The 26,428-nt window shown below is 44.1% G+C and overlaps 1 protein-coding gene across 3 annotated transcripts in view; it reads right to left on the bottom strand.

The window, feature by feature from the left end:
* Positions 1 to 23,824, bottom strand: part of LOC144603724 (ras-related protein Rap-1b) — a 42,431-nt gene extending 18,607 nt beyond the window's left edge. The window contains exons 1-2 of one of the 3 annotated variants that reach the window (XM_078417401.1): positions 23,652 to 23,824; positions 8,415 to 8,471 (exon numbers count right to left, since the gene is read on the bottom strand). The gene's annotated coding sequence lies outside the window, so the exon portion shown is untranslated. The remainder of the gene's footprint in view (positions 1 to 8,414; positions 8,472 to 23,651) is intronic. The other 2 variants (XM_078417400.1, XM_078417402.1) reach the window with 2 other exon arrangements.
* Positions 23,825 to 26,428: the final 2,604 nt, after the last annotated feature.

Here is a 26,428-nt window from a genome sequence, read left to right as displayed (position 1 = left end):
ATCCTACCTAACCTGAGTGTTACCAGCATTTTATGCTTCAGATCAAAGACCTCCCATTAATGATGTTACAACCATTGTAGACGAGTACAATTATAATTTACTAGACCAAGTGGACCCGTTGGGCCCAAACCTCTCCTGCATTGGTGCAGCACCCTCTCCCCCACCCACTCCCCCTCCTCTCTCCCCCTCCCCTCCCCCTCTCCCCCTCTCCCCCATCCCTCCCTCTCTCTCCCCCTCTCCCTCTCCCAACTGCGTATGCGCGTTTTAAAAAACGAAAATGTGAATAACTTTTAAAATATAACACCGATCTCAATGAAACTTCTTCCATTAGCACCAAAGGGATGACGATGACTAAGGTGGGCCTAAAATTGTTGTGCTATCGTGTACCGTTTTGGATGTAGTTCAGGAACAAACACACAAGAGTTTTAGTATATAGATACCTATTGAACAGGTTTCGCATAACTCAAAGTCCACACTAAATCCATCCAGTATCACGTGGCCCATGAATTAGCTTGCCTTGTTGAGCTGATCTTTAAATGAGAATTGTTCATCAACATGAATGGAACTGACTTAGTATGCAACAGTAAAATCAAAACAGAAAATTATCAAACATTTCTGAAGTAACAGATGGAAAGAACAAAACGCGCAAGTATAGGTTTTGACTACAGAAATCAAAGTAGATGGCAAAGTGTAATATTTACATATGGAGAATGTCTCTGTCAAAACAGGAATGTATTGTGCAGCAACCAATTACTGAGGCACTCTAAGTAACGTTTATATTGACAAAATGCTTTATCAAAATAAAGCTTACAAATGCATTTTCAAACCTGAGGAGGCACGAAATAAAAACACAAATGCTGAAAATACTGAGCAGGTCAGGCAATATGTAGAGAGAGCAACAGAGTGGACGGTTCAGGTCATTGATTACTTTCTGTGTTACATTCCATGTTTAGTGTCCTTAGTGTGTACATCTTCCACATTGCACAATTTTGACCATGAAATCAGAGCTCAACTTAACAGAGCAGTAGCTTTCAGAACAAAGAGCAGTTTACGAAGTGGATAATTTTTTGCAGTGCTCAGACAGGCCAAATTGATGCAGTTTGTTTTGCACGTTTTTCTCTTTTCATAATCTTCATTGCGAATTTCAACATTCAGCTACAAGGTATATTACACAAGCCTTGGGACATAAATGCATGTCCGAGGAAAACTAATTAAATGATTTAGGAAGGGGTCAAGATTGATCCCAGTACTGAATTGGGGTGCTGAGCATATTTACAGTGAAACCATTGTGGCACAAGGGCGCAGCGGTAGAGTTGCTGCTTCACAGTGGGAGACACCTGGGTTCAATCCTGACTACATGTGCTGTCTATACAGAATTTGCATATTCTCCCTGTGACCACGTGGGTTTTCTCCAGATGTTCCAGTTTCCTCCCACATTCCAAAGACATGCAGGTTTGTCAATTGATTGGCATCTGTACATTGTCCCTAGCGTGTGGGTAGGTGATCGCTGGTCAGTGCAGACTCGGTGGCCCGAATGGCATGTTTCCACACTGCATCTCCAAAAAGATGCACCTTTAACTTGAGAAATCTTGGTTTCTTATTTGCATAAAACTGCTAAATAATAATCCCCAAATTGAATTTTTGCACCATGTATGCCAAATCAGTAAGTTACCTCAAATTCTGCTTGGGTTGCTTACAAATTCTGCTTGGGTTGGTATGAACTTTGAATTCTATCTTTTCAGGTAACTAACTAACCAAACACCACCACACCTCTTTATTTCTCCCCCCTTTCTTCCATGACCCACTTGGAAGCACATCCATTTCTTCCACTATCCCCTCCCCCCTTCCTCTTCTACCTACATCTCTTCCTCTGGCTTCAATTCATGCCTCTTCTCTCCTCATCTAACAGCTTTGTGTCCTTTTTATCTCTTGCCTTTGTCCACCCATCTGCCAATTGTCCCTCTCTGTATCCATCTATCACTTGCAGGACTTTGACCTGCTCCCCACCTTTTTCTTCCCCCCCACCACCCATTATAATCAGTCTGAAGAAGGGTCCCAACCTGAACCATCACCTATCCATATTCTCCGGAGACGCTGCCTGACCTGCTGAGTTGCATTCCCTTTATTTCTTATGGAGGGTGACATGTTCTGTTTCATGTACAGAAAAATCATATCAATAATTCACCATTCAAAAAACTGTTTTTCTATTTGTCCTACCAAAGTCGATGAACAGGCCTCTTTCCCACATGACATAACATTCATCATGCCCTTAACCATATAACTTGCTTAGATTCGCTCAAAGCCTCTCTGTTTCACCCTACTTCCCAGCTTTCTGGCAACAGCACATCTCTGAAGATGTGTCCTGGACCAAGCACATTGATGCAATAATAAAGAAAATGCATCAACGCCTCTACTTCCTTAGAAGATTAAGGAGATTCGGTAAATACTCTTCAACTTCTACAGATGCACGGTAGAGAGCATATTGACTGGTTGCATCATGGCCTGGTTCAGCAACTTGGATGGCCAGGAACAAAGAAGATTACAAAAATTGGTAGGCACTGATCAGTCCATCACAGATACTGACCTCCCCTTCATTAACGAGATCGAGAGCAAGTATTGTCTCAAAAAGGCAGCCAGCATCATTAATAACCCACATCATCCTGGCCACACTCTCATTTCACTCCGACCATCAGGAAGAAAATATCGGAGTCTGAAAACCATGTGTTCCAGGTTCAGGAACAGTTGCTTCCCAACATCATCAGCTCTGAACACTACAAACACCAACTAAAATTCAAACTACAAACTGCCTTAGTTGCACTAGAGACCTCCGACGTGTGTTTGGTTTGGCACCAATATTATTTTTTCTTCTCATTTAATGATTTGTTTTGCTTTGTTTTATTATGCTCTCTATTGAGTAATGTGTTTACTGACCGGTTATGCTGCTGCAAGCAAGAATTTCATTCTTTTGTTTTGGAACATTTGATAATTAAACACTCTTGACTCTCAAAGCTTTCCTGTCCTGGTAACATCCTTATGATTCTTTTCTGCACTCTTTCCAGCTTAATAAAAAATCCTTCCCATAGTTCGACAACCAGGACAAATATCGTGCACGATTGTAACTTGACATCCCAACTCTTGTACTCGTCACCCTGACTGACTGATGAAAGCAAGCGTACCAAATACCTAACGGCAGCGGCTCACTAGCAGTCTGTTCGTCTTTTTTCCTTTTTTTTTTGTTGTGCGTCGGTGTTGGGATGGTTTTTAAATATTTTTTTGGTTGTGTATGTGTGGGAGGGGGTGGTGGTGTGGGGTGGGGGAACTTTTCTCTTCCTCACGGCGCGGGGTGCGGCTCGGCTGCGGGGCCTAACATCGCCCGGTGCGGCTTGGCCGCTGGACTTAACAGTGCCCGGTGCAGCTCGGCCGCTGGACTTAACATCGCCCGGTGCGGCTCGGCCGCTGGACTTAACATCGCCCGGTGCGGCTCGGCTGCGGGACTTAACATCGCCCGGTGCGGCTCGGCTGCGGGTCTTTTCATCGCTGGTGCGGCTCAACTGCGGGACTTAACATCGCTGGTGCGGCTCGACCACGGGACTTAACATCGCCCGGTGCGGCTCGGCCACGGGACTTAACATCACTGGTGCGGCTCGACCACGGGACTTTACATCGCCCGGTGCGGCTCGGCCACTGGACTTAGCTGCGCAAGGCTTGGTCGCGGGCCTTTCATCGCCCGGTTCGGCCGCGGGACGTTTCAGCGCCTGGTGCGGGGACTGTGCGGGTCGGTCGGGGACGAGCTGTCTGTCCGTGGGCGTGGGGAAGAGAGTGGAAGTTTTGTTGCCTCCATCACAGTGAGGGGGTGTTTGGAGTCACTGTGATGGACGTTTGTGTTGGGGTTATGTGTCTTGTGTTCTTTTTTTTCTATGACTGCTATGTAGTTTCGTTCGGTACTTCGGTGCCGAACGACAAATAAAGCTCTGTTATACCTGTTATAATACCATCCCGTCTACCGGAGTCATTGCTTTCAGAGAACCATGTACTTTTATTCCAGGTCTCTCGGTTCTACAATACTCTCCAGATACTGTGCAAGTCCTACCCCGATTTAACTTACTGAAATACAACACTTTGTACTTGTCAGAGATAAATTCCATCTGCCATTCCTTGGCAAATTTTCCCAGTTCTAGATCCTGTGCAATCTTAAATAATCTTCTTCGCTGTGCGCTATACCACTAAATTTGGTGTCAACTGCAAACTTAATAATCCTGCCAGAATATGGGCAGATCTGATCTGAATATGGAGAAAATGAAAAAAAATGGGTTTAACAAAGGATTAGTGCAAGTGGATGCTCGATGGCTGGCAGGGCCAAAAGATCAGTTTCTGTGCTGTGTCTATGACTGTGCAAGGGGTACTAAAAAGATGAATTATGCAAACCAAGAACCCACCTTTCATAAAGGAAAGTGCATGCACAAGGTTAATTTAGCTCCCTATTTGAAGTAGATTATTGAAAGGAGTGCTGCAAATTTCAGATTGTTGCCTTGTAAGAAACACTTTTGATTTGGAGAGTTGTATTACATAAAGAATTGCTGTCCTAGTTCAAAATGCCACATGGTTGAGAACATTATGATCAAAAGAACTGTCACAATATTTCTAGCTGCATCCCAACAAACATCTTCAGTATGCTATATAGGAGCACAGAAAATAAATGGAAATAAAATGGAAATAAAAATCAGAGACCTCATCAGAACAAGAGCTAAAAATCGAAGTTTTCATATTATTTGCTATAGCATTCACATGGTCTCTGCAGCTCAGAATCAACTATTTCCATCTTCTAAACCCAAAACTTCTAATAGAGTACATAATCATGGCATTTACAAATTATTCACACACTAATCAAAGTAAAAATTGAGGAAATTCTGGCTGTACAGTTTTGCCAAACGAGTGAGAATATCTGTAGATTGCAGCTTTAAAATCCAAACTTTAAAAAGAAAAGGGAGGAAACCTGAAAACATCAAGGCAGGAGCTAGACGAGCATCTGGAAAGAATACATGCAGATGACAAGAGACACCTGAAGACAGCTATTCCATCGGACATTCCACCAATTGAACAACCAGAGCACCAGATGGACATTAGTCCTCCAAAGTGGAGGGAGGTGGAACAGACAGTAAAGTGGGCAAGAGCATCTTCAGCCCCAGGGCCAAATGGGGTTCCGTATCGACTCTACAAGAGTGCTCCTGATGTTCTTCGCTGCCTGTGGAGGCTAATGAGAGTGGCTTGGGAGAAGAGAATTATACCCAAAGCATGGCGCAGGGCAGGTGGAGTCCTGATTCCGAAAGAGAAGGAATCCACAGATATCAGCCAATTCCGCCCTATCAGTCTCCTCAATGTAGAGGGTAAAATCTTCTTCAGCATCGTAGCTCAGAGGATGACCAGCTATTTAGAGAGAAACAACCTTGTGGATACAACAGTCCAAAAACCAGGCATCCCAGGGTTCTCTGGATGTCTCGAAACATACCAGCATGATTTCGCACCAAATCCAGACTGCAAGAAAAGAGAAGAGAGATCTGCATGTCATTTTCCTTGACCTTGCCAATGCGTTCGGAACTGTCCCTCATAGTTTCCTCTGGGCATCCTTTGACTTCTTCAGGATACCAGAGACTATCGCAAGCCTTGTCAAGGCTTATTTTCAAGATCTGGAGCTGTTTCACCACGCCAGACTTTACCACCACATGGCACTGCATGGAGATTGGCATAATGGCAGGGTGTACCATCTCCCCATTGATTTTTACAATGGCTATGGAAGTCATCATAAGGGCCTCCAAGTGGGTGGTGGGAGGCGAGCGGCTGAAGTCTGGAGTCCGTCTACCACCCATCAGGGCCTACATGGATGACATGACAATCATAACAACAACAGCACCTTGCACCAGGCGCCTTTTAGGGAAGCTTCAAGAGAACATCACTGGGGTTAGAATGAAATTTAAGCCATCCAAATCAAGAAGCATTTCTAAAATCAAAGGCAAACTGACAGATCAAAGGTTTTTCATTGATCAAGAACCAATCCCAACTGTGTCAGAGAAGCCAATTAAAAGTCTGGGAAGATGGTATGACTCTAAACTGAAGGACACTGATCAGGCAAATGAGCTGAGGCAAGAAATCATCAAAGGTCTAGCGAACATCGACCGATCCATGTTGCCTGGAAAGCTGAAAATCTGGTGCCTGCAGTTTGGGTTACTACCTCGCCTTATGTGGCCACTAACCATGTATGACATCACCCTCACAAGAATTGAGAAGATGGAAAGAACAATCAGCTCTTTTGTGAGAAAGTGGTTAGGTGTTCCTCGATGCCTGAGCAGCGTAGGCTTGTATGATCAGGGGGTACTTCAGCTGCCTCTCTCTAGCCTCAGAGGAGTTCAAGTGCACTAAAGTCAGGCTAGAGATGACCCTGGCAGAATCGAGGGACACTGTCATCCGAGCTGCTGCCCCAACCCTGGCAACAGGAAGGAAGTGGATGGCTAAGAATGCGACACAGCAGGCAAAATCTGCTCTCCACCAAGGCGACATGATTGGGCAAGTCCAACATGGAAGAAGTGGCTTGGGGCTTGGCGGAAAGCGACTTTGCTGGAACAAGGCATCCTCACTGGAGCGCCGGAAGTTGGTCACGTCCGAAGTCTGCCGACAGGAGTCATCGAGTAGGTGTGCCAAGGCTGTGTCGCAAGCTAAACAGGGCCAGTGGATCAGATGGGAGAGTGTGGAAAAGCGGAAGATCAGCTGGAAGGACACGTGGGAGATGGAGGCGAGCAGGATAAGTTTCTTCATTCGGGCAACCTATGATGTCCTTCCTAGCCCAAAAAATCTCAACCAATGGCTGGGCGAAGATCCATCATGCCCCCTGAGTTCAACATCAGCCACGCTTAAGCACATCCTCACTGGATGTAAAGTAAGCCTCTCCCAAGGACGATACACCTGGAGACATAATCAAGTGCTCAAATGCCTGGCAACGACTCTGGAAAGCAGGAGAACAACCAACAATGCCCTGCCGCCCAGAACAACCAACCCAGTTATGCCAATTGCCTTTGTTCGGAAGGGGGAACAAAAGCAATGGAAAATTCTACCAAGGACAAGGTTTGGACAACTGGAGGCAGCCTGGGATTGGCAGATGCTGGTGGATATGGACCAACTGCTTACAGTTACATCAGAGATAGCCATCACCAACTTGAGGCCTGATCTTGTCCTCTGGTCGAACTCTCAGCGCATGGTATATTTTGTGGAGCTCACAGTCCCTTGGGAGGATGCTATGCAGGAAGCCTTCGAAAGAAAGAATCTGCGATATACAGAGCTTGCAGCGGAGGCAGAACAGCGGGGCTGGAGAGCAAAGATCTGCCCGGTAGAAGTTGGATGTCGAGGATTTGTGGCAACATCTACCGTAAGACTGATGAAGGACCTGGGGATCAGCGGACAAGCCCTACGCCAGGCTATCAAGGAAACATCACGGGTGGCAGAGCGGAGTAGCCAGTGGCTCTGGCTGAAGAGGAAAGACCCCATCTGGTCTCCCAAATAAGCCGGCTAGGCAGATGCAGAAGGGGGTGGTTCTGGAATGCACTGCTGAGCCTACTGGAGACGTCATGGGTCCAATCAGCGAAACGTCGATGAAAGTAGGTGCCCACTTGATAACCCCAATGACGTGTCTGCCCAGCCTTTCTCAACATCGGAGGAGCATAGGTGAATGCATAAGCCTCCCATCACCACCGGGAGCAAGTTGACATTTGGCACTTTGGATTTCTAACATCTTGTCCTGTGTATTTGGAAACAAAACAACAGGAGCACAGAAAATAAATGGAAATAAAAATCAGAGACCTCATCAGAACAAGAGCTAAAAATCAAAGTTTTCATATTCGAAGTTTTCATGCGATAGCATTCACATGGCCTCTGCAGCTCAGAATCAACCATTTCCATCTTCTAAACCCAAAATTTCTAATAGGGTACATAATCATGGGATTTACAAATTATTCACACACTAATCAAAGTAAAAATTGAGGAAATTCTGGCTGTACAGTTTTGCCAAACGAGTGAGAATATCTGTAGATTGCAGCTTTAAAATCTAAACTTTAAAATAAAATTCTGAACATTGTCTTTTACCAAGGGATCATTACCCCTATCGACATATAACCGATTTACACAAATACTCTTCCAGTTGCCTCTTTTTATTTCTGGTCAGCAAGATTGAATTGGTCACAAAACAACTGAACTACAATCAACTTCTTAAATCCTTGCACTGTCCAGCATTGGTGACATTACTTTAACCAGAAGGTTCATCTCTTTGTACAAATTATGCAAACAAATTCTAAAACATGGTATAGTTACAGTTTGATTTTTGAAATACCAACACTTAATATTAAAAGTTAACCACTTCACTGATAACTTACAATTCTTCAGTACCCTGTGCCTTGATGCAGTTGGATTCAGATTTCAATGACTTCCACCTGCAAAAGTTAGAAATTTAACACAAATGTAAAAGACGTGGATCTTAAAGTCAGTGATAAATTATGCACACTTTAAGTGAATTAGTCTTCACATCAGCCAAAGTATGCAATTTTCCACAAGGTGCCATATTACCCTTTCTGATAAATAAAATTAATACTATGCACACTTCAGCCCAAATCAAGTCTTTTTGGGAACACAAGAGGCTGCCGATGCTGGAAATTTGGACAAAAACAATCTATTGGAGAAACTCAGCTGGTCAGGCAGCATCTTTAGAGGGAAATGGACAGCCGATGTTTCAGGACAAGACCCTTCCTCTGCGGAAGATTTCCTGAACCTTTATCAGAAACTACTTTCTCTGGTCTCAGAACCTTATTTACCAGTGGCAAGAACATTGATCAGATGTATTGAAAATTTGACACGTGGAATATACAGTGAAAATCTGGTAGCCTTTTCCAATACACATTGCATCATTCAGAAACAAAGATAAAAATCAATGAAAACTCAAGATGCTGGAGTAACTCAGCAGGTAAGGCAGCATCTCTGGAGAAAATGGATAGGTGATGTTTTGGGTCGGGACTCTTCTTCAGACTGATTGCAGGGTGGTGGCAGGAAAGAAGGCTGAAAATGAGAGGCAGGACAGAGTATGGTCATTTATAGGTGAACAGAGGTGATGATCTTTTTTGATAGGCAGGTTAAAACCCCTCATCTGTGTTCACCTATTACTGGCCATGCTCTGTCCAGTGCCATCTCTTCCAGCTTTCTTGAGATTATCCATTCTTCAAGATAAAGCCAGTAAAGTCCAAGTCAAGGTTGCACTTGAACACAAGGGGGACCAATAACTTTGGAGGGAGATTTGCTAGTGCTACTCGGGATCATTTAAACTAGAGTATAAGGGGGGAGGAACCACACAGTGTTAGCAAGTGGAAGGACTGATGGGTAGGTAAAAACATAGAAACATAGAAAATAGGTGCAGGAGAAGGCCAATCAACCCTTGGAGTCAGCACCGCAATTCAATATGACCATGGCTGATCATCCAAAATCAGTACCCCGTTCCTGCTTTCTCCCTATACACCTTGATTCCATTAACTCTAGGAGCTATATCAAATTCTCTCTTGAAAACATCCAGTGAATTGGCCTCCACTGTCTTCTGTGGCAGAGAATTCCACAGAATCACAACTCTCTGGGTGAAAATTCTTTCATCTCAGTCCTAAATGGCCTACTCCTTATTCTTAAACTGTGACCCCTGGTTCTGGACTCTCCCAACACCAGGAACATTTTCCCCACATCTAGCCTGTCCAATCCCTTAAGAGTTTTATGTTTCTATAAGATCCCCTCTCGCCCCTCTAAATTCCAGTGAATATAAGCCTGGTTGATCCATTCTTTCATCATATGTCAGTCTCGCCATCCCAGGAATTAACCTGGTGAACCTACGCTGCACTCCCTCAATAGTAAGAATGTCCTTCCTCAAATTAGGAGACCAAAACTGCACACAATACTCCAGGTGTGGTCTTACCAGGGCCCTGTACAACTGTAGTAGGACCTCCTTGCCCCTATACTCAAATCCTCTCACTATGAAGCCCAACATGCCATTAGCTTTCTTCACTGTCTGCTGTACCCGCATGCTTACTTTCAGTGACTGATGTACAAGAACATCCAGGTCTCGTTGCACCTTCCCTTTTACTAATCTGACACCATTCAGATAATAATCTGCCTTCTTGTTCTTGCCACCAAAGGGGATAACCTCACATCCCAAAATGGAGGCGCTGCCCTAGCAGCTGCGGCTTACCTGCGTTTGTCTTTGTGTTTTGTTGTTTTTTTGTGTTAATTGTAGATGTGATGTCGTGTTTTTGTGGTTGAGTACTATGTGTGTGTGGGGGGGAGGGGGAGGGGGGGGAACTGTAAAATTGTAAACGTGTCCCTTCCGAACGGAGACCCGACCTTTGTTTTCTGGGTCGGGTCTCCGTTCCTGCTGCGGCCTACCATCGGCCCAACTCCTGGAGCTGGCGGCCTCCAGGGCTCCGGTTCGCAGAGCCCGCGGACCGGACTCACCATCAGTGGAGCCGACCGGACTCACCATCAGCGGAGCCGGCCGTCCTCGGAGGCTGTGGGAAAGGTTGCGAGTCGCCTTAGGCTCGGGCCGCGTGGATGCCGACATCGGGAACTCCGGCAGTGGCAGCGTGTTCGCCCGCCCCTGATCGCGGGCTTGGGTCGGCCCGCCGCGGACATTTCACCGTCCGGCGTGGCCTGAAATGGGCTGCAGGATTTTTCTCTGCTCGGCGGGGCTTCAATGTCGGGAGCCGCGACCGCCCCGACGTGCAGCAACAGCGGCAGCGACAGCGTGTTCGCCCGCACCTGATCGCGGGGCTTGGGTCGGCCCGCCGCGGTCCTTTCGCCGTCCGGCGCGGCCTGGAACGTGGCAACGACACCAGCCTGACCGCGGGAGAGGACAGCAGGGGAAGGGAAAATACATTCTGGCCTTCCATCACAGTGAGGAGGGGACTGGAGGAGACTCACTGTGATGGATGTTTCTATTTGTTTGTGTGTTGGTTGGGGTTGTGTAATTTGCTTATTTTATTGCTTTTATTGTTGGACTGTGGGTGACTAAATTTCGTCCATAAAACATGTTTTTTGGATGACAAATAAAGATATCTTGAATCTTGACTCTTGATTTATCCACATTATACTGCATCTGCCATGCATCTGCCCACTCACCCTAGCTATCCAAGTCACCCTGCAGCTTCATAGCATCCTCCTCGCAGCTCACACTGCCACCCAGCTTTGTGTCATCCGCAAACTTGGAGATGTTTAATTTAATTCCTTCGTTTAAATCGTTAATATATTGTAAATAACTGGGGTCCCAGCACTGAGCCTTACGGGACCCTACTAGTCACTGCCTGCCATTCTGAAAAGGACGGGTTAATTCCCACTCTTTGCTTCCTGTCTGCCAACCATGTCAATACCCTAGTAGAGGTTAGGACCAGCAATTCTCAAAGAAAGCACAAAAAAAGAATATGGTGAAACTGATAGGCATTTCATGGAGTATCGTGGGTAAAGCAGATGGACTTAGAACCTGGATCACTGCTTGGAACTATGATGTTATGGTCATTACTGAGACTTGATGTTGTGAGGTACCGAACGAACAGATCAACTTTCCAGGGTTTCAACATTTCAGACATGATAGAGAAGGAGGTAAAAGACATGGACGAGTAGCTCTACTAATTGGGGAGAATGTCACGGTGGCATTCAGAAAGAACAGCATTCATCATCTGAGGCAATGTGGGTGGAGCACAAAAATAAGAAAAGAACTATCGCTCCAATGGGATTATACTATAGGCCTCCCAAAAGCCAGCAGAAAAGAGGGGTACAGTTACGTGACCAGATTACATAAAGATACAAGAGCAATACAGTTGTCATTGTGGGCAACTTTAACTTCCCCAATATTAAGCGGGGCGAAGATCTTTGTATTTTGGTGTCTTCTGCAAACATCTCCAAACGTCCGTTGAGATCCCAGATGACTGGAGAGTAGCCAACGTTGTTTCATTGTTTAAGAAGGGAAGTGGAAATGATCCAGGAAATTATAGGCTGGTGAGTTTAACATCAGTGGTTGGGAAGCTATTGGAGAGGATTCTTCGGGATAGGATTTACTCTCGTTTGGAAGAGATGATAGGATTTCATCTCATTTGGGCTAATTAGCAACATTACATTAACAATTTGAACGTAAATGTCGGTGGGTTGGTGAGTAGTTTTGCAGACAACATCAAAAATCAGTGGAGTTGGAGCTGAAGGGTTTCAAAATAAATAGCAACCGAAATGGGCAGAGAAATGGCAGATGGAGTTTAATCCGAGCAAGTGTGACATGTTGCACTTTGAGATTGAATGCAAGGGGAAAGTATATCGTTAATAGCAAGACCCTTCACAACTTGATGTACAGTGGAATCTTGGGATCCAAGTTCAAAGGTCCCTGAAAGTTGCAAAATGATTAGATAGTGATAAAGAAGGCACACAGTCTGCTTCTTTCCATTAGTTGTGGCATTGAGTGCAAGTGTCAGGAAGTCATGTTGCAGCTTTTTAGGCCTGATTAGGCTACACTTACCATATTGTGTGCAAGCCTGGTTGCCATATTTCAGGAAGGATGTGGAAGCTTTGGAAAGGGTGCAGAGAGGGTTTACCAGATCACAGCCTAGATCAGAGGGTATTAGCTATGAGGAGAGGTTGGACAAACTTGGCTTATTTTCTCTGGAACATTTGAGACAGAGGGAAAACTTGATAGAAGTAAATAAAAGTATGAGAGGCATCGATGGTGAGAACACCCCCCCCCCCCCCCCCCCCCCCCCGACAGAAAATGTCAATGACTAGAGGGGCTAGCGTTAAAGAGGCATCTATGCCTCTCCTACTTTTATTTACTTCTATCAAGTTTGCCCTCTGTCTCAAATGCTCCAGAGAAAATAAGGCGTTTGTCCAACCTCTCCTCACACCCAATACCCTCTGATTTAGGCTACGTTCTGGTAAACCCTTTCTGCATCCTTTCCAAACCTCCACAAGGGCAAAGCTTGAGATGTGCAGGGAGGGGACACTGACATGTGCATGGAACGGTCAGTCATGTTTGGTGGAGAAGGCAGATATAATGGTGGCATTTAAGAGGCTTTTGGATAGGCACATGGATATGTATGCAATGGAGGCATATAGATCACATGAGATTAGATGAACTTGACATCATGTTCGGCAAGAACATGGTGGACCAAAGGCATTGTTTCTGTGCTGTGCTGTCCCATGTTCTATGTAATTACATCTAACTCACTCCGGCCTACAACCCTTATTTCTCCTCCATTTTTCTCATATATTTAGTCTGGTTTCCTTTAAAAAACATTTTAGCATATCTGACTTCACCCACTTCCTGTTCTGAGTTCCATATTCGATTGAAAGCACCACTCTATTCTGCTGTAGAATTTATAAAGAACCGTGTTTATATTATTACATGTACTTTTGGATTCACCCACTGGTGGGAGTATTTTCTCCATATGCATCATATTCAACCCATTCATTCGTTTAAAGATTCAAGCCAATAAATTTAGTCACATAATATTGCTCTTTTCAATAAAACAGATGAGAAATATTTTTTCCTGGCGTATGAAGTGATTATAGAGCTTTCCAGGTCAAATTCCATCATATTAGAAACTCTACCATGCACTTCCTACCGCAAGTAATGTTTAAATGGATGCAGAAAGTGGCACCATTGCTGGTGTAATGCTCGTTTAGGAGCACAACCTGGGGAAATTAGATTAAGTTGCTCCAAAATTCTTGTGACATTGATCACTCACAAGGGAACTTGGCTTTTGTAATCCTGCTTGCCATGCAGCTGTGCAGTATAAATGAGGACTCCTTGGGCAAAATTTGCCTACAAAAGTGAGACCCCAACTTAGGCAAAGCTTTTTAAAGTTATTTACCAGTTCTTTTTGGCACACTTGCCACCCTGACCCATCCCAACAAACCAGGGTCGTAGTTTGTCGTAGCTTGTCGAGGGTGGACATAGGTTGACTTCGGTTGTCGCCTCTGTGGTGGTAGGTTATCGTAGGTGTCGTTGTAGGTTGTCGTAGGTGCGGTCGTAGGGCGACATCCTACTCACGACGATTGAGTCGCCGGTTGTCGGTAGCTTGCCGTAGCTTGACATCGACCAGGTGGTAGGTTGTTGTAGCTTGTCATAGACATTGTCGTAGGGGGGTCCAGTCGCCGGATTTTCGGTGAACTGCTACGACTATGGCAGTCGCCTAAAAAAATCGCCTAAGTGGGACAGGCCCTTAAAAGATATGCAAAAAAGTAACGATGATAAAAGAAACAGGCCATTGTTAGCTGTTTATTGGATGAAAACGAGAAGCTAGTGCGACTTGAGTAGGGGAGGGATAGAGAGAGAGGGAATGCCAGGGCTACCTGAATTAGCAAAATCAAAATTCATACCACTGGGTTGTAAGCAACCCAAGCGAAATACGAGATGATGTTCCTCCAATTTGCGTTTAGCCTCACTCTGACAATGGAGGAGACCTAGGACAGAAGAGTCTGTGTGGGAATGGGAAGGAGAATTAAAGTGTTTAGCAACCGGGATACCAACAAACCAATCCCACACATCTTCAAATTAACTATATCATTTTGCCTATCTCAACTCTGGTCATCACCCAAGCTGATGGCCTCTGGCTGCTGACAACTCTCCTCCTCCTGCCAATGCATTCTAAATTCCTGCCTTTAGGTTTACACAAACTGATTTGGACTGCACTCTGCACACTAGTTTGTGTATGTAGGAAATACAGGCCATCTCATTTTAACAAACTGGTTCCATTTTTACCAACATTCATTAGTCAATTTTGTCCACGTTGGATTTTTTTTTTAAATCACTGAATACAGGTTTTACTATACCTCCACGGTATTATAATGAATAGCATCAAAAGCACATAAGACTGATATGAAGAAACAATTATATTGCCAGAAGTGGAGAGAGGAGCGTAGTTTAGAAACTTTAACTTCGGAACATCTAGGTGTTGCAAGGTAACATGACTACATTGCCTCGTTTAGAAACATAGAAACATAGAAAAAAGGGGCAGGAGGAGGCCATTCGGCCCTTCGAGCCAGCACCGCCATTCATTGTGATCATGGCTGATCGTCCCCAATCAATACCCCGTGCCTGCCTTCTCCCCATATCCCTTGATTCCACTTTAGCCCTAAAGGTTAGTACAATTTGGAAACTGCACAGGTGTATAAAATATTTTCTGCAGCCAAATGTAATTCAGAAGTTTGACTGTGTACAAGATGCATTTACATAAGACTTCCCGCAAAGATTAAGATTGGCACCTGGCTAACAGCAAATCCAATTGGCGACTTGGCTTTGCAAGACAGTTTCATACCGTTAGAAGAAATCTGGCTCTCAAGAAAGAAACCACCCAATTGTCCAAAAAAGCATTTGACATACTTGCACATTTTATCTTTTATTAGCTTATCCTGCTCCCTCTCATGAAAAGAAAAAAGTAGAATTTCCAAAGAAACCAATACTACATTGGAATTCTCTGCCTCAGAAGGCATTTGAGGCCAATTCTCTGAATGCATTCAAGAGAGAGCTAGATAGAGCTCTTAAGGATAGCGGAGTCAGGGGGTATGGGGAGAAGGCAGGAATGGGGTACTGATTGAGAATGATCAGCCATGATCACATTGAATGGTGGTGCTGGCTCGAAGGGCCGAATGGCCTCCTCCTGCACCTATTGTCTATTGTCTACATGGGAATTGTTACACTTCAATTTTTACTTCTGACCTAATCACTTTTGCTAATCAAAAGCCTAACCAACCAACTTAACTAAAGTTGAAATTAAGCAGATTCCAGATATCCAAGAAACAAAAATACTACAGGTGATGGAAATCTAATATCAAACCAGAACACTTTCGAAAGATATCAATTAGTAAAAGTTACCCAGACTGTTGTAAAATGGCTGTCCTCTGTGTGCTGCCCCATATCATCCTAAAGCAGAACCATTGCATCCATAGGTATGCTGATGACATCCAGCTATCACTCGAGACATTATCAAGGTATGAAATAGCAAAGTTGCTCTTTACTAAAATGAAATGCGCTCTGTTGCATATTTTGATAGCTGCTAAGTGTGGTGCACGAGTGGTAGACCCAGCAGCTACAAGTTGGACATGCCCTGCAATGCTCTAAATCTGCACAACAGCCTCTTTCCTTTTCTGATACTAGTCATCATTATGCTTGAACTGTCTGCCTCATAACAACTTTCCTCATCTACAAAACAAATTCTGACAAACAGTAACATTTCACAGTCCTTTTCCAATCGGCCACAGGATACTAAATTATCTTTGCATACATCCCACAACACCAGTTGAGGAATAAAAGAATAAACAAATCTTGGAATGCATGTCGGATCCCGAAAAGAAGCAGGACAAGCCAATAAAGTGGGTAAACGGGGGAGTGTAGATACTTTATACTCGATATTTCAGCCAATATAGCAAAAACAGAGGTTATGCTCGGACAATATACCATGTAAGACAAGCCACAGGTTACATACCTAATACAGTACAAGTCACATTACTGGAAACATATCACTACAATATGTACAATGGATGTACTTAAATGCTCCCAGCACTTATATTTATGCTGTGGGTAAAGACTGAATAAAGTAGGGCTTTGTTCATTAGAACAGAAGAAATGTAATTGAAACATAAGTAATGAGGGAAAAGGTCCATTTCACTTAAAGGAATAAAAAAAACAGGGGGCAAAGATGTAAAGTAGTTGATAGAATGAATAGGAAGGAGATGACATATGATGAAAAAATGGGTCGACTGACTTGTATTCACTGGAATTTAGAAGGATGAGAGGAGATCTCATAGAAACATATAAAATTCTTAAAAGATTGGGCAGGCTAGAAGCAGGAAAAATGTTCCCGGTGTTGGGGCAGTCCAGAACCAGGGGTCACAGTTTAAGAGTAATGGGTAAGCTATTTAGGACTGAGATGAGGAAAAACGTTTTCATCCAGAGAGTTGTGAATTTGGAATTCTCTGCCACTGAAGGCAGTGGAGGCCAATTCACTGGATGTTTTCAAGAGGGAGATAGATTTAGCTCTTAGGGCTAAAGGGATATGGGGGGGGGGGAAGCAGGAACGGGGTACTGATTTTAGATGATCAGCCATGATCATATTGAATGGTGGTTCTGGCTCGAAGGGTCGAATGGCCTACTCCTGCAGCTATTTTTCTATGTTTCTATGATAAAAACATTTTTCCCCTCAAGAGGCATGTTTCTATAACTCAATGCCTGACAGGATGGTAGGGACAGACACTCTCACCAGATTTCTTTTAAATGGATGTGTGAAGCTACATGACCTACAGGATTAGCTGGTGATTGAGAGTGAATTTATGTTGGGTAGCTCTTTTCCCCAACAGAACAGACACAATGGGCTGAATAGTGGCCTGAGTTATACTTTCAATCATTCCATGCTACGTTTCTTCACAAACTGAAAAATACAGCACCCTCTTTAGGATACTTTGATCCTGAATTTGCTTAACATTACCAAGGTCGTGATGCTGTCTTTCAAGAACCAGCTTCCAAGACCACTTCTCTCAAAATGTTCAGATACCTTGAGCACCCCTAGCAAGCAAGGTAGCAATGACATCAATGAAAGTCTGACTTAATATCCTTATGTTAGGAAAAAAGGCTGAAAAAATAACTACACTAAAGATTTCTGTAAAGTTGGACAAATTTGTTTTCCATAGTGGTTACTATTCCATCTACACAGCTCTGCATCATGTGTATGATAATAGTGGCTTGATAAACATTTTAACCCCCACATGCCAGTCTTTGAGGTGGGGCATGTTGTTCAGCTAAAGATAGACATAAAAAGCAGGGGTAGCTCAGCGTGTCAGGCAGCATCTCTGAAGAGAAGGAATGTGTGACGTTTCGGGTTAAGACCCTTCTTCACTCGTCTCGAAACGGCACCCATTCCTTCTCTCCAGAGATGCTGCCTGTCCCGCTGAGTTACTCCAGCTTTTTGTGTCTATCTTTGGTCTGTCTATCTTCTTGCACATGTTGTTCAGCTGCTGGTCTCACAGAGTGTAATCTGTGGTTTGATACAACAATATTGCAACAGCTTGACTACTGGCACAGCTAGTTCTGGAATGCAATCCTGCAGAACCACTGCTGGGATGTTGTCTGGTCCCAAAGTCATGCTGCCTCCAGTGCTCTCAATCATTTCTTGATATCATGTAAATTAAATGAATTGGCTAAAGACTAGCTTTTGTGACAGTGGGGGGGTTCAAGAGTATGCCGAGATGGATTATCCACTCAGAATTTCTGGCTGAGTACGATTGCAAAATCTTCAGCCTTAGCTCTGGCAATCATATGCTGGACCTTTCCATTATTAATCAGGGCAATGCTGTCTCCTCTTCTTCCATTAGGCATTTAATCAGTCACATTGAGATGTAACTGCACTCCAGAGATTTGATCTAATCCCACTAACTATGGGAATCACTTGGCTGTCTATTATATGATATTGTTTGTTTTTCAGCACACATGTAGTCTGGACTGTAAGTTTGCCAAGGCAACTCGCTTTTAGTATGACTGACGCTCTCTTGGTATTCTTATTGAAAACAATCATCAGGTTGGCACCTTAGTTTGATTGTAATGGTGGGATATACTCTGTAACTACACAGCCAGTGCATGAGGGAAACAATTTTGCTGCTGCTGATAACTGCATCTCCGTTTCCACGTTTGACTCAGTAAGAGAAACTTTGCCATGTATAATATTGGTGCCTAGACTGTTATCTGTTCAGTTGTATTCTTATTTTGTTTCAAAGCAGCAATTCTGAAATGCAAGGTCATTAATGACCAAAATATATATTTATAACAGTCATTGCCAAGACAAGATTATTAATTTAATTTTAATTCTACAGTTCCTGCAGCTGTGGGATTTTGTTTTTGGATTGTCACTCCAGGTATCTGGATTACTAATCTAGAAATTTAAACATGACACCATAACCAGTCAAATGAAGTCTGGCCCTGCTGTGCTTCAAATTGCTGCAATTACTTCAAATGGTTTAAACTACAGAACAGAAGTTAGCCTAAAACATACCAATTACAGCAAAGTAGGACATATGTGCGCAACATCAGTTGGTTACTGGTCATAAGTCTCTTGGACCAACGACAGATCAATGCCGTCAACTGTAATCAATTGGAATGAAAGTGCATTGGTCAACTGACGGTGGCATTCTTCTTCCCCCTTCCCCTCCCCTCCCCATTCCCTCCCCTCACGCTGAGAATGCTTTGTTCCAGTCACAAAACCATTTTTATCAATTACATTGCTTAATCTTGGAAGATTTTACATTCACACTCTAATGACAAAACAAACCATCTTAATTCTCACAGTATAATGCATTCTGCCTGTGGAACTCCTTTAGTTTAAGGTTCACTGCATGCATTTTTAATAGATCATGAAACATATGTGTTATATGAAACATGATTGCTGCCCCTAAATGCAGTAAATGAACCAATAGCATTTGAAACATTACTAGAATACATCCACTTGTTGAATTTTACAAGAGAAAATTGAAACTAAATTGATGAAATACAAAAATCCCACGCTGCGTTTTATCCTCCTTTCCTTTGTTTGATGTGAGATCGTTGCTTCTGTATATGAACAGTGGCCAACCTTGTGATTGATGTCACCATGCATTTTCTGATTTCCTGAATGAGCAGTTACAATGTTTGCTTGAATGAGAGTAAGGGCGAATGACTATCATCGGGTAATCATTAACTGTGCCTTAATGCACATAATCCACAATAAATAGACAAACGCATTCTCATGTTCTAGTATATGGATTTGAGCCATTCCTGCATATTATATAATGGTTTACAAACCAAGCATAATCTTTCCACTGCATAAGTAAATCTTTCCACTGCATAAGTAAATTAGTTGAACTAATTTCAATCAATTCTAAAACCACTTTGGCTGAGCTGAAAATGTTATTCATGCTGTACAAATAAAATTGAATACCAAAGGTGGAGTTATTATAGCAGCACTGGTTCAGACGGAAACTCAAATTTCATTAACACACCAAATAATGAGCTTTGATCTTAACATAAAAAAAACCCTCTGGCACGAAATCACATTAGTTCACCTGTTAGTTTGTTTCTCGCAAGGCCAATTGAGACCTATTTTAGAGGCAGTTATGCAGTGGGAGGTGATATCCATTAGGAAATGAGCTGAAACATTTTTAAGATAGAACCTCCAAGCCAAAGATTTCTGTCAATTTTAATACATATTAAAAGCAAGGGCACAGAGATAAAATGATACTGCTCTATCCCACTACCGAAACATATTTCAATATTTTTATTTTGTTAGTGAAATATATTAAACATCAAACCACATTGAATAAATCAATGTGGTTTGATGTTTAATATATTTCACTGAATAAATCAATGTAGTTTAAAAATGACCAAAAATTAAAATTACAATTTGAAAATATCATAATCTCACACTTAAATAACAACCTTTTTTTAAAATCACATTTCAATGATTCAACAGGTTTCACAAGTGAAGAATTTAGACATGATTCACAAGGATTCGGGTCTGAAGGGTCTCGACCCGAAACGTCACCCATCCCTTCTCTCCAGAGATGCTGCCCGTCCCTGCTGAGTTACTCCAGCATTTTGTGTCTACCAAGGATTCACTACAGTTTCAGAGAATCATAGCCATACAGCATCACAACAGGCTACCAAAAACCCATTTAGACGAAGACTAACTTATTCATCCCATATTCCCATCAACACTTCGCATCCCCTCCCAGACCTGCACCTTTGCTAAACACTAGGGGTGATTTACAATAACCAATGAGTTTACCAACCTGCACATCTTTGCATGTGGGAGAAAACTGGAGCACCTGGAGTAAATCCATTCAATTACAGGGAGAATGTGCAAAACTCCACCCAGACAATAGAGGTTATGATTGAATCTAAATTGCTGGAGCTGCAAGCAGGAGCTCTCCAAGCTGCACAACCCCAAATTTGTACGCGCACAGTATGAATCTGGGCCTGATGCATTGATTCAGCAAGTTCATAGAACGCTACCCAAAATTATATACTGTACACTGGAAGGAAGCAAATATAGTCAACTATAGGAATTGCTAGAAGTAGTACTTCAGGTGTATGATTGTGCACTGCTGGTAGGTAAATTACCACACAAAAATGACCGTGTCAATTTTATACCAAAGATTATTCATCTTAGAAAAATTAAAGCAAATGTACCTTTCCATCAACTAAATGTACCATCTTAAAGCAAATGTACCTTTCCATCAACTAAAATTGTGACAAAAAGAGTTTTGTGCTTTAAAAATAGTTATTTCTTGAATGTGGGAATGCTTAGGGTGCTAATCAAGCAAGCTACTCTATTCCTGGGATGCTGTGGCATTTTGAGTCCACTCATCCAGGCTGAAGATTATTCCATCACACTTCCGATTTGTGCGATGCAGATGGTGGAAAGGCTGTGCAGAATCAGGAAGTGAGTCACTTACTGCAGGATACCCAGCCTCTGACTTCCTCTCAAAGTTAAAGATCGGTGGCTTGCCCAGTTAAGTTTGTGGTTTTTTTGTGTCTAAACTTCAATCACCTCCCCCACCCTGCCACCTCCTCTTCCTTGCCCTCAGGATGTTGATAATGGTAAGCCTGGTGATGGCAATGCTGCTGTATGTCAAAGATCCATGCTTTCATCTCTTAATAGAAATGATAATTTCTTGGTATACAATGTGAATAATTTGCCTCTTAACATATTGGCTGTATGCAACAAGACCTGTACATGCTGACTTCATTTTCTGTGGAAATGCAAATGAACTGAATAGTGTGCAATCAACAAACATCCACATTTCTGATTTCACACAGTGACAGTGGCGAGAAAAGATGAAGAATTGTTAGGCTAAGACACGAACCTGAAGAACGTGCACCTTGAGCTGAGATAGTTGACCACCAAAAAGCACACAAATTTTCTTATGTAAAGTAGAACTGCAGCAGTGGAGCATTTTTCCTTTGATTCCTACCGATTTCAATATATTAGAGGTCCTTGAAATTACTCCTAGTTAGATGTTACCTTCATGTCAACAGTCATAACTGTCAAGCCTAAAATTTACCTCTTTTGTTCTAGGCTGAAGTGAGGACTTAAATGGGTCCAACCTCAACCCAAATTAAACAATAATCAATTACTAAATATTCAAACAATGAATTCCTCAAATCAAAATTTTCAAGCATACCTATTGATGTTTTTTTTAGGGCAAAGTGCTAAAGTGTCAAATTTTGTTGGCCAAGTTTCCGCAGAATTCAAAATAACCCAAGACTATTTAAAAGTATAACCTACATAAACAAATCTCAAAGTTCACTTGTGTAGAAACAAACTGTAGATGCTGGTTTACACTGAAGAAGGGACCCAGCCCGAAACATCACCCATCCTTTTTCTCCAGAGATGCAGCCTGATCTGCTGAGTTACTCTAGTACTTTGTGTCAATAGGTTCATTTCTTGCTTTCACATTTTTCACAAAAAATGCAAGCATATCATTTTTTTTTTGAGTAACATTTAAACCAAAATTTAGGATTACCAAAATCACTTTCTGCTGTTTTTGACCCTTTATTAAATACAAGAATTTGACTTGATGTTTCCACATTCCCCCAAAGGATAAAAGCTTCCTTTTGCAATACTGTGATAACCTTGACAAATTACAGTGGGACACAGTCGTTCCAAAATAAAACACTTTGGTAGGTACATGAAAACATGACAAATAGTCAGACCACCCTTCAATTCAACGTGAAGCAAGCTGTATACAAAGCATACAACAACAAAAAACGGTTTTCTATGAAGTACTTCCCTGTTGAAATTCAAACTTGTGGCACAGACAAACGCCATATTACGAAGGCACCCGATTCTAATGTAAGAGTACGCCGAGGTGCTAAAATAACATTAATATATGTACATTATTAATCGGGATTAATGTGTGCGTTTAGACGGTGGAGAGTTGAAGAATGAATGCAGCCTCCGGGGATACTGAGGCGGGGCTCTTGCATTGCCTCACTCACATCAGCTTGACTGTTACTGACAAGAATAGGAATGACCGTTGAATACACAAAGTATCCAGAAAAAGACAACAGGCAGTATCGTGCGATTTTGAACCGATTTCTCGGCATTCCGGAGCTGTCGAGGTACTTTGCGGATAGAAAATACAAGTTAGGATTTGTGTTTGGCGAACTTCAAGCTGCCGGCACTCACTGGCTGCTGGAGCCGGCGGCTGGGCCGGGGCCGGGGCCGGGCACACGGGGGCCGGCGGGACCACCCTCCCTCCCTTCCCCACACCGGCCGGGGGGACACACCTTCCAACAGATGCCGGCCCAGCCCCGCCCGTCTCAGCCGCAGCCCGGTGGTCGCGGCCCCCAGGCTCAGACCGCGGCTCCGCTGTGAGGGGGACCGGCGGCGGCGGCAGAGACGGGGAGCCCCCCCCGCTCTCACCACCACTCCGCTCCGCCATCTTACAGCAGGCTGGGGCGGCGACGGCCACCGGCTCCCCACACCCTCCCCGTCCACTCCACTCCGGCCAACCGACCCACGCTCGGCCGCTCTATCTATCGGCCTCTCCTGTATTCGGCATCAGTAGCATCCACTTACCGGTGGCTGCCTGCCTGCCTGCCTGTGTGAGGAGGAGGAGGAGGAGGAGGAGGTGCTGCCGTTGCTCGGTGCGGGGCGGAGTGCGGGCAGGCGGCCGCTGGTGCCGTCGTTAGGCCGCCTCCACCAGCGAGCGCCTGTCGTCAGCGCCGCCACCGGCCGCAGTCTCCGCCTCACGTCGGAGGGAGGGAGGGAGAGAGGGAGGCCCGTCCCCGCCTCACCCACCCTGCAGCCAACTCACCGCGGCTCTGATACTGGGTGCATATTCTACATTCATTTGTTCTGCATCTCTCGTCTCCCTCTCCCCTGACTCTCCGTCTGAAGAAGGGTCTTCACCCATACCTTCTCTCCTGAGATGCTGTCTGACCCGCTGAGTTACTCCAGTATTTCTGTGTCTATCTGAAACTAACCCTTTCTCCCTCTCCCTGGGGCTATCTCCATCTCGATGAGTATCCTATCCCTCCATCTCACCGTATCTCTATCTTAATGAATCCATCTCCCTCTCACTGAATCCCCATCTCACTTTATCTCCATTTCACAAAATCCATCCCCTATCTCTCTGTCTCACTGTATCTCCATCTCGCCAAATCTATCCCTATTTCTATTTTCACCTCACTGTAATTTATTCTCACTGATTCCATCTTATCTCTTCATTTTACTGTATCTCCATCTCACTGAATCTAGCCTATCCTGCCAACTCAGCATCTGCAGTTATTTTCTTATACTGCCATCTCAAAATATCTCTATCGTATTGAATCCATCCCTATCTCTCTTTCCTTCTCACTGTATCTCCATGTAATTGACCCATTCCTTATCCATGTCCCCATACCTCCACTGCTTTAATCTATTCCTATCTGGGATGATGGTATGTAGGTTAATTGGCTGGGTAAAATGTAAAAAATTGTCCCTAGTGGGTGTAGGATAGTGTTAATGTACGGGGATCACTGGGCGGCACGGACTTGGAGGGCCGAAAAGGCCTGTTTCCGGCTGTATATATATGATGATGATATGATGATGCAGTGGTATAGTTGCTGCCTTACAGTGCCAAAGTACCGATTTCGATACTGATTGAGGTTATTGTCTGTGGGGGAGTTTGTACGTTATCCCTGAGATCGAGTGAGTTTCCTCTAGGTACTCCAGTTTCCACCTACATTCCAGAGGTGTGCATGTTTGTAGGTAGATTGGCTTCTCTAAATTGCCTAGTATGTAGTATGTAGGATGCGAAACTAGGAGAAAAGAAATGGAACTAGTGTACAGTTGAGTGTTGGTTGGCGTAGACTTGGTTGTTCCCACACCTGTTTCCACACTATCCCTAAAACAAAAACTAAATCTGTCTCCTTCTCGCTGTCTCCCTGTGCATCTCAATTAATCCATATATCTCTTTCAAACTCACTAACACCACATTTACCTCACTCTCATGTCTGTTTCGTTCTTTCACGACTATCATAATTTTCATCACGTCTCCAATCATATATCACTATTATGATATCTTTTCATATCAATGACTTCATATTGTCTCCCTCTAACACTATATCCTAAACATCATATTTGTTTTCGGGATGCTGCCACCATTAATTACCTTTCTCAAGCTTCCATTGAGAAAATAGAAATGAACCACTATCGTGAACCACTGCAATCTTAATGGAGAAGGTACAGTGTTCTCTCATTTGTATTGGGTAAAACTTTCCAGGATTGAGATCCAGTGATATAAGAAAATAACTGCAGATGCTGGTACAAATCGATTTATTCACAAAATGCTGGAGTAACTCAGCAGGTCAGGCAGCATCTCGGGAGAGAAGGAATGGGTGACGTTTCGGGTCGAGACCCTTCTTCAGACTGATGTCGGGGGTGGGACAAAGGAAGGATATAGGTGGAGACAGGAAGATAGAGGGAGATCTGGGAAGGAGGAGGGGAAGGGAGGGACAGAGGAGCTATCTGAAGTTGGAGAAGTCGACGTTCATACCACCGGGCCGCAAACTGCCCAGGCGAAATATGAGGTGCTGCTCCTCCAACTTCCGGCGGGCCTCACCATGGCACTGGAGGAGGCCCATGACAGAGAGGTCAGACTGGGAATGGGAGGGGGAGTTAAAGTGCTGGGCCACCGGGAGATCAGTTGCGTTAATGCGGACCGAGCGCAGGTGTTCAGCGAAGCGATCGCCGAGCCTGCGCTTGGTTTCGCCGATATAGATAAGCTGACATCTAGAGCAGCGGATGCAATAGATGAGGTTGGAGGAGGTGCAGGTGAACCTCTGTCTCACCTGGAAAGAATGTTTGGGTCCTTTGATGGCGTTGAGGGGGGAGGTAAAGGGACAGGTGTTACATCTCGTGCGGTTGCAAGGGAAAGTGCCCGGGGTTAGGGTGGTTTGGGTAGGAAGGGACGAGTGGACCAGGGAGTTGCGGAGGGAACGGTCTCTGCGGAACGCAGAGAGGGGAGGGGATGGGAAGATATGGCCAGTGGTGGGGTCCTGTTGTAGGTGACGGAAATGTTGGTGGATAATATGTTGTATCCGCTGGCTGGTGGGGTGGAAGGTGAGAACGAGGGGGATCCTGTCCTTGTTGCGAGTGTGGGGATGGGGAGCAAGAGCGGAGCTGCGGGATGTAGAAGAGACCCTAGTGAGAGCCTCATCTATAATGGAGGAGGGGAAGCCCCGTTTTCTGAAAAACGAGGACATCTCGGAAGCCCTAGTGTGAAACACCTCATCCCGGGTGCAGATGCGGCGTAGACGGAGGAATTGGGAGTAGGGGATAGACTTTTTGCAGGGGACCGGGTGGGAAGAAGT

This window comes from Rhinoraja longicauda, chromosome 20, assembly GCF_053455715.1.
Source record: "Rhinoraja longicauda isolate Sanriku21f chromosome 20, sRhiLon1.1, whole genome shotgun sequence".
NCBI classification, from domain to species: Eukaryota; Metazoa; Chordata; class Chondrichthyes; order Rajiformes; family Arhynchobatidae; genus Rhinoraja; species Rhinoraja longicauda.
The sequence above is the reverse complement of the archived record's forward strand: the minus strand, read 5'-3'. Positions and strand labels throughout refer to the sequence as shown.